The sequence below is a fragment of the Diadema antillarum genome, unplaced genomic scaffold (genome assembly GCF_040938485.1).
Source record: "Diadema antillarum isolate AM-2024a unplaced genomic scaffold, OU_Dant_1.0 seq00000682_RagTag, whole genome shotgun sequence".
Taxonomy (NCBI): domain Eukaryota; kingdom Metazoa; phylum Echinodermata; class Echinoidea; order Diadematoida; family Diadematidae; genus Diadema; species Diadema antillarum.
The window spans coordinates 370,243-379,156 of record NW_027271587.1 but is presented as its reverse complement, the minus strand read 5'-3'; positions in this window follow the sequence as shown (position 1 = coordinate 379,156).

Here is an 8,914-nt window from a genome sequence, read left to right as displayed (position 1 = left end):
AATAAAATATGGCTCTTAAATTCCGAACAAAGGAGTAAAGTTCTTGTTGTGACAAAATATTGTGTTTTAATTAGAATACTGTCTTATGTGTTCGTTGACACCTGTGTGCATATATGTGACTGTGTGTATTGAGGTCAAGTACTAGTACATAGAACCTTTGAAATTACTGTTTAAATGCCCATCTTATCTTTCACCCCCATTATCGTTGCCTTATAGCCATCGTTTATCGGTAGTCAAAAATTCATGATCATCATCATAACAATTCAGGAGAGGCATGTTCACTCTGACAAGGGGATGCCAGCATACTCAAACTCTCTTTGGACACATAAACACATACGCGCGCACACACACACACACACACACGCAAACAGGCAATCACAAACACACGCGATTCCGTACAAAGTTTTTTCAACGATGTAGAATGCCGTCGTAATTTGTGATTTCATTTGTACATGTATATTGATGATGAAAGTAGAGGTATTTTCTCCTCCGGAGAATGAGCTTGTCCCCTCTGCTGACTCCTTCTTCACTTCTTCATCATTGTCAGGAAAATACATTCATTATTTGAAATTATTACCATATTCTGCCATGCTAACATGTCTCAAGCAGGAAAAACACACACACACACATGCGTGGTCTTAAGAATAAAGGCTATTAAACAAATAAACAATGAAATATACTCAACAAGCAGATTTCAAATGCTACATCGCTTTTAATAAGCTTCACTGTGAAGAATGGAATGTAATCGAACTTGTCCTACCGATCAGTCAATACGCAGGTAATTATTTTTGCATGAATTCAATGAGAAGTTAGATGCAGTTCTTCACTTTTTTTGTGTGACATGGTAACACATGGAATTCATGTTGTTATGGCAAATGACAAAATGTAAGCCAGTGTATGCATAATTTCTATCTCTCGTAAAGTTAAGTAAATTGCATTTTAGTACTCCATAATGATAGCCTTTGCCATGACACTAGTCGTATTACATTCGCAGGATTCCGAAAAAGTTACATAGACATGTTTGCATTCGGTTCAAACCCAGGATAATAATTGCCATCTATGCTCTTGTGTTATTACATCCATCAGAAACAGTGAATCTCCTGTAAAGAGTGGAATTAAACATAGGCCCGCATTGTATTTCAGCTTGTTCCCCATCATTTCTTGCTACAGAAAGTGCATTTCTTTCATTTCTCATCTCTTTCAAAGTCTATATGTGACCCTGCACCACAAAACAAACAAAAAGTCGCTAGACATGAATTTTTAGTTGAGACCATATTCTGAAAGAGCAGACTTTAAGCTTTAAAATGATGTATAACTCAAATCAAATGGACTCTCCTAACCTATCGAAATACTGGAAAGAAAGCACAAACTCGGGAAAAGTGTGAACTGAGAAATGAGGCTCTGAAGTACAGTGTCTATTCAAGCACTTAATCTTTACCTAACTGCGCTGGCTGTATGATGAATGGGACAAAAAACAGGAAGTAATCCACCAGAGTAACAACAATGAAGGGATTATCAGATTAAACTGAAATTAGGCATGCCTCATTAACACATTCTGTCCATAATTAATGCTAACTTTCAAAGCAGTACCATTATCCTTTCAAAAGTTATTAGAGTTGAAAGTTAAGAGTGTGTACTCGGTATTAGATACAGTAAACCTCGCTTAAGTCGACATCGCATAAGTCGAAAACTCGCTTAAGTCGACACGATAAAAAAGTCCCGATTTTTGCCTTTGTTATTCCTTGAAAATTTCTTCGTCTTAGTCGACATTTATAAGTCGACAACTCGCGTAAGTCGACCTAATTTTTGAGTGCCAACTGAGCTGAAATACGTGTTAATTCCCTCATCTAAGTCGACATAATTTTTTTCGCTCAAAATCTTATCGCCATTCTCTGAAAAAGAATCGTTTTCCCGCTCCGATTTGCCGCATTTCTACTCGGTAATTCGCTAGAGTACGGCGCGGTAGCGTTCGCGCCATGCGTCCATTGTTTTGTACGCCGGGATAGAAAGGGCATACACTCATTTACATTGGAGAATTACATGTAGTACCCAAAGCAGTTCACTTTCCCCCTTTTCTTCTCCTCGTTATTCTCAAAATGCACAAATTTTGTACACCTATACAACTGTAGGTCCTAGTAGAGAATCATTATCGGAACATGAAATAGGTTTCCCCATTTATCCGAATATTATAACGTTAATTATTCCGAAGCGGTATTAGAAACCTGGGCCCGTTTTTAGAAAATTAATTAAAATGCAACTATATGTAATTAAATGCAACTAAAAATCAAATGCAGGTGTATCAAATCACGAGCAACTTTGCACATGAACGCAAGTGCGTTCCTGAAAAGGCTTGCGTTTGATAATCATATGAAACTAGAAAATAGTTGCACGAACATGAAACTCATTTGCGTTTAAACGCAACTTTAAAAATCAAATGAAGTCCATCAAAACACGCGCAACGCTGTATTCAAATGCAAGAGCGTTGCAGAGAAGACTTGCGGTTTTCGTAAGAAACTAGAAACTGCGTTTAAAAGCATCTCTTAACATCTATACATAAGGAGGTGCGTTATTGTTGAAAAGCCTTGCATTATTTTCCATTTCGTATGCAAAATTAAAAATTAAACGCAACTCTGAAAATCAAATGCAATTGCAAGTCCATCATATCACATGGAACGCTGAAAAGACTTGCGTTTGATAATCATACGAAACTAGAAATTTGTAGGGAACTTTTTTTAAAGTCAATTGCGTTTAAACGCAGCTCTAAAATTTAATGAAGTCCATCAAATAACGCGCAACGCTGTATTCAAACGCAAGAGCGTTGCAGAGAAGACTCGTGGTTTTCGTAAGAAACTAGAAATTGCGTTTAAAAGCATCTCTAAACATCTACGGAAGTGCGTTATTTTTTTAAAGACTTGCATTATTTCTTATTTTGTACGCAAAATTAAAAATTTAATGAAACCCCGAAACTCAAATGCAAGTCCATCAAATCACACGGAACGCTGAAAAGACTTGCGTTTGATAATCATCCGAAACTAGAAAATTGTAAGAAACTTAAACTCAATTGCGTTTAGACGCAATTCTAAAAATCAAATGCAAGTCCATCAAATCACAAGCAACGCTGTATTTAAAACGCAAGAGTGTTTCAGAAAAGAATTGCGGTTTTTGTACGAAACTAGAAACTGCGTTTAAACGCATAAAAATCTATACGGAAGTTTGTTATTGTTGAAAAGACTTGCATTATTTTTTATTTTGTAGCGGAACTTTCGCCATGACCGAACTTAGTCTGCACTAGCAGGGGAAAGACATCGCAACATTTATACGTTTCAAACTACCGAAACGCATGCTACTTCAAGCAATGTCAATGAAAAAATAGTAGCAAATTATTGTTACAGTTCGCGATGCCGAAGGTTTAAATCTCAGTCCAAACTTAAATTAGTCCGACGATGGAAAGAGATTTGTTTTTTACGAAGGTAAGTAAACATGTCGTTTTCGGATCAACAAACTTTTCTTCTTCTTTTTATTTTAGACTGGCCCGCGCCGTACAGAGCGGTAATGTTGCGAATCGGAGAGCGAGAACAAGTCATTTTCACAGTATGGCAATAGAAATTTAAGCAAAACAAATATGGCGACGTAGGGAGGGAAAATCACACATCCTATTTAAACTCAGTCGGCACTAAAAAATTATCTCGACAGAATCATGTTAATTCACACGCATATCTTCGCAGCAACGCACTTCAATTTAAATCGCCAAGTTGCATGCAATTTGAGGAATGTGCGTTTGATTTTTCAAATCAAATTTAAAACGTACAGTGTCTAGAAACGGGCCCAGGTTTCCGATCCCGCTCTCTTAAAATCTCTAAAGAAATTTGGAAATTGTGCGTTGTCGTTACTAATCCGCGCGAGATTTGTGCATGAATTAAAACATAATTGTTGCTAATGTCAGTAGGTATGTTTTGGCGGCAAAAGGAGTAAGATCTGGGTGGCGATCTGCATCGTGATCTTACTCTGTATAGGGGAAATTAGTTTTCATTTATAAGTCGACAAAATGTCGACTTACGCGTAAGTCGACTTTCGCGTAAGTCGACGTGTTTTTCTCAGTCCCGATTATGTCGACTTACGCGAGGTTGACTGTAGTTTTGATAAAGGAGAAATGTCTACCTCACAAAGGCAAGCAATTCTCATTCTGATTAAAAAAGAAGGGAAAGATGAAAGGGAGTTGAAGAATTGGAGACCGATATCTCTGTTGAATGTGGATGTGAAAATTGTAACTAAAGTTTTTGCTAAACGAATGTGTAAGTTTATAGATAAATTGATTAGTGTTTGTCAGACCGGTTTTGTCAAGGGAAGATATATAGGTGAATCCATTAGAGTTATTATAGACATTATGTTTTATACTAAAATGCATAATATACCAGGATTATTATTTTTTCTAGATTATGAAAAAGCCTTTGATTCTTTAGAGTGGGATTTTATGATGAAAGTATTAGGCAAATTTGGGTTTGGACCCAAGTTCCAGAGTTATATTCAGACATTCTACAAGAATATAAGCAGTTGCGTTTGCAGTAATGGTCATACTTCTGGTTATTTTGGTCTGAGTCGAGGAGTAAGACAGGGAGACCCTATATCTCCATACTTGTTTATACTTTGTGTAGAAATACTTTCAAGTGCTATACGTCAAAATAAACAAATTAGAGGTATAGAAATTGATGGGCCTGCAGTAAACATAGTACAATATGCAGATGATACCACTTTGGTTTTGGCTGATTTAGAATCCGCAAAGGAAGCGTTTGGTATAATTGAAGATTTTGCTTTTTTTTCAGGTCTTAGAATTAATAAAAGCAAAACGAATGCTATGTGGTTGGGATCAAAAAGAAATTGTAAACTTAAACCTCTTGATATTAATTTGCCATCTGAACCATTTCGGGTATTGGGCATATTATTGTCTTCCGATATGGAACAGATGATATCATTAAATTTTGAGAAATGTTTAGTAGATGTGAAAGTTATACTTAATGTTTGGAGAAAAAAGAATGTGAGTTTGATAGGGAAAATACAAATAGTAAAAACATTTGCTATATCAAAATTTGTTTATTGTGGGTCCGTTTTGCCAATACCAGGTCATATACTGAAACAATTAGAGAGTGTTATTAAAGATTTTGTATGGAATGGGAAAAATAGATATGTTAAAAAATTAACCCTAATTGGTTCGTATGAACAAGGTGGTTTAAATATGATACATATCCCTTCCTTTTTCAATGCATTGAAGGTAAAATGGATTTCAAGGTTTTTGAATGAAAGTAGCTCTCTGTGGTCAGTTATCTTTAGATATTTCATGAAGAAATTTGGAGGTCATTTTATTTTATTTTGCAACATGTCCAAAAAGAGTTGTAAAACAATGGGCCAGTGCCCAAGTTTTTACAGGGATATACTGAGTGCCTATTTTGATTTTCGACTTTTAGATTTAAAACATACAGAAAAAAGTGAGATTATTGTATGGAATAATGAATATGTTAGAGTAAATGGTAGAACGGTGTTTTTTGCAGAATTTTTTAGGGCTGGTTTATGGTATATTTCAGATCTGTTTGATGGAGAAGGCAGATTGATAGATTTCAACACATGGGTGAGGAGGGGAGTTGAAAAGCAAATGTATTTGAAATGGTGCTCGATTGTTTCTGCTATTCCAAAAGAATTGAAGTTGAGATGCCTTTCCAATCGGGAAACAATACCAGCCTTAAAACTCAGTTGTGTTTTTAAGGGCAATGAAGTAGACTTTGAGAAGCTAACAACGCAGATTATTAATTGTATTTTGAAAGGCAAACATTTTGAGACTCCAACATCGGAAATCTACTGGAGTATTAAATAAATATGCGATAGATGATATTACATGGAAGCTTATATACAAAATGCCTTTTGTGTGTTTAGTTGATACTAAGAGCAGAACATTTCAGTATAAAATTAATACAAGAACACTTCTTTTGAACAAAAGATTACACAAAATGAAAATTGTTGACTCTGAATTGTGTACCTTTTGTAAGCAAGTGGAGGAAACGCCAGAACATATATTCGCTGAATGTCAACATGCATGTGATTTTTGGGAAGAGTTTTTGAAATGGTGGCATACAAAGTTTGACATAAATCTACAATTGAAGGAAGAAGAGATCTTGTTCGGTGTATTTGGTGGAAGCCAGCATAGGCCCCTTTTGAATCACTGTATAGTTATAGCCAAACAGATGATATATGTATGTAGACATTTGGGTATTTTGCCAACATTTAAACTGTTCTGGTCAAAGTTAAAAATTATGTATATGACTGAGAGGCAAATTGGTTTTCAAAATAGACAACTAAGTAAATTTGAAAGGAAGTGGATAAATCTGCATGCCTCCTTGATATGACATTCTGGCCGTTACTTTTCTGTGGTACATGTATGAGATATTGATAGCATAATTCAATATGTTATCTATGCGAAATTTAAATAAGTGCAAGCTTGTGTGCACCTGCTAATTTTTCCTCTTTTTTGTCTGTTTTTGGTTTTTGGTATGTATAATTATGTACGATGATTATTATTGTTTTTGTGAAAGGATGGAAATAAAAAAAAATGAAAGATAAAAAAAAAAGAGTGTGTACAAGTTTTTGCAGAAATGAAAAGGGGACTCTAAAGACACACCTAATCACACTATTCTAACAAAAATGTGCGAGATAAACTGCTAAAAAAACACACTTTCCTGCCCGTTTTATGATCCCAAATTTTAGCATGATGTAAAAAAAAAACTTGCTCTTTCAGAAAATATGAAAAAGTCAATATCGGCTAGGTTGACCCATTTCACTTATTTTCAGGCCTCACGCAATATCAGTGTGTGCGACTTTTTGTTCGTTTTGTGATGCATGGTCACATATATACAAGACGTCATTTGATATTGGTACAATAAAAAAAACATGCGTATAGATGTTGCCGATTATATTAGTCGTTATCATACGACCAATCATAATCATGATTCTGAGTGCAAAAAATAACCATTATGAAGGTGGACGATGTGAGCTCATAATGAACCGCTGCATGTCAAAGATCCCGTCTACAGTATGGGGAAGGTGGGACATGGAATGGAGCACTTAATTTCAAAATTACAAAATGACGTCCTCATTGACGGTAAATATAACAGTTTGAGATACATGTTGTATGAACTTTATTATGTAAACGAAAAAAAAAACAAAACCACTGTAAAATCTCGGGGAATCTCAAAGCAAATTTTACAAAAGTAATATCAAACTTGCCCCATCTCTGGGGATAATGGCACTTAAAGGGCTTACTCGCCAGTTTTTACTCATGAACGGACGTAGTACGCCATGGAGCCCATCGGCGGCCATTATAGTATGTAAACCACTGTAAAGGAAATTGTTCCTCCCTTTAATTTTTTTTTTCCAGTTTTAAGGTGAAAAATGGATGTGTTGAAAACCTCATGATGTCATATTAAGTTTTCTTTCTGCTTGTTACTATAAAAAATTAAGAAATTACCTTTATTTTCCCATTTTTATTCCCTCATAGTTCGTGCTAACGAGAACGCACTCTTCTCTCCCCCCCCCCCCCCCTGCCAACATAATGAACAAGTTTTTCAATCTGTGTAAAAGCATCACATTCGGCTTATAATATTCAAACAGATTTTGCTAATGAGCCTTTCTGAAATCTGGCGTCTTCTCCCATTGCCATGGCAACATTAAAAAAATAGTGTGTTTCCAATGATATGATACCATTGTTCAAGAAAAGTGGCTCACTTCATAGTACTGGAATTACTTGTTCTATTGCAATAAAAGTCCAAAATATTCCCTTATTTCTTCTGATGTTGCCATGGTAACACAATGTTTTTGAAAAAAATACACCTCTACTCATTTTACAGTAGCAAAGGTGCCAAAAGTGACTAAATAAATTTTGTGGACTTACAGCCACCTGTTCAAATGCAATCAAAATGGGGGTGATAAACAATCTCTGTTGCCATGGTAACACTTAAAAGATCCGGAAACTACCATGTATTTATAATGAAATAATGAAATAACTTGAAATAAGTGTCTGAAAATATCTCTTTCAGTTTAAAGCTCTGTTCCATTAGCATCTTGGTTATACAAAGTCACATTTCCCCTAGGGCATGGTGATTGCTATAGCAACGACTTTGCAGAAATATTGATAGAACAAGAGCACTGGCATCAACCATAACTTATATCACTAAATACACAATGCTCCAACTATGGCTCACTGAAACTAAAACTAAGTGGTCTAGCGTTGTCTATGATGCCTGTTTAGCAATCACGAAGCTCCAAATATTTTTCCATACTCGCTTGAACATCCACTGACCGTTCAAACGATGTATATACAATAATTAATATAAGAACAATAATTTCTGTATGAAAGGAAACTATTTTCATAGGCCTGGGAGTAGGCTGGGACGTCGTCCTAGCCCCGAACCCCAAGCTGTAATGCGCTTGCATGACGATTAAAATGATTGTGCATCTTATTTGATGGAATGACCTATAATTCGAACTTCCATCTTCAAATATAAAGAATATCAACCTGAGAATCAACCTTTCTCAGTTATAATAATTATGGACAAATACAATGTGCAGCGTCATATACATCCCTTTGAAAAGAATGCTGCAGCGCCGATGGTTAAATGGATGGTATAGTATTGGTTGAGGTGAGGATTCAACATTAAACATTTTGCGAGATACTTAGAAGCTACTTTATGAAATGATAAAGAGCATTCAATTCTAAGGGGAGTTCAAAATTTATCTGATAAAAATCGGTACTGAAATGGCTGAGATATCATAAAACAAAGTAAAACAAAGCGATCTCAATAAAAGGTGGGTCCCAGCCACTTTTTTTAAAGATTGCCTGATTTTTGGATATCTCAGCCATTTCAAAACCAAG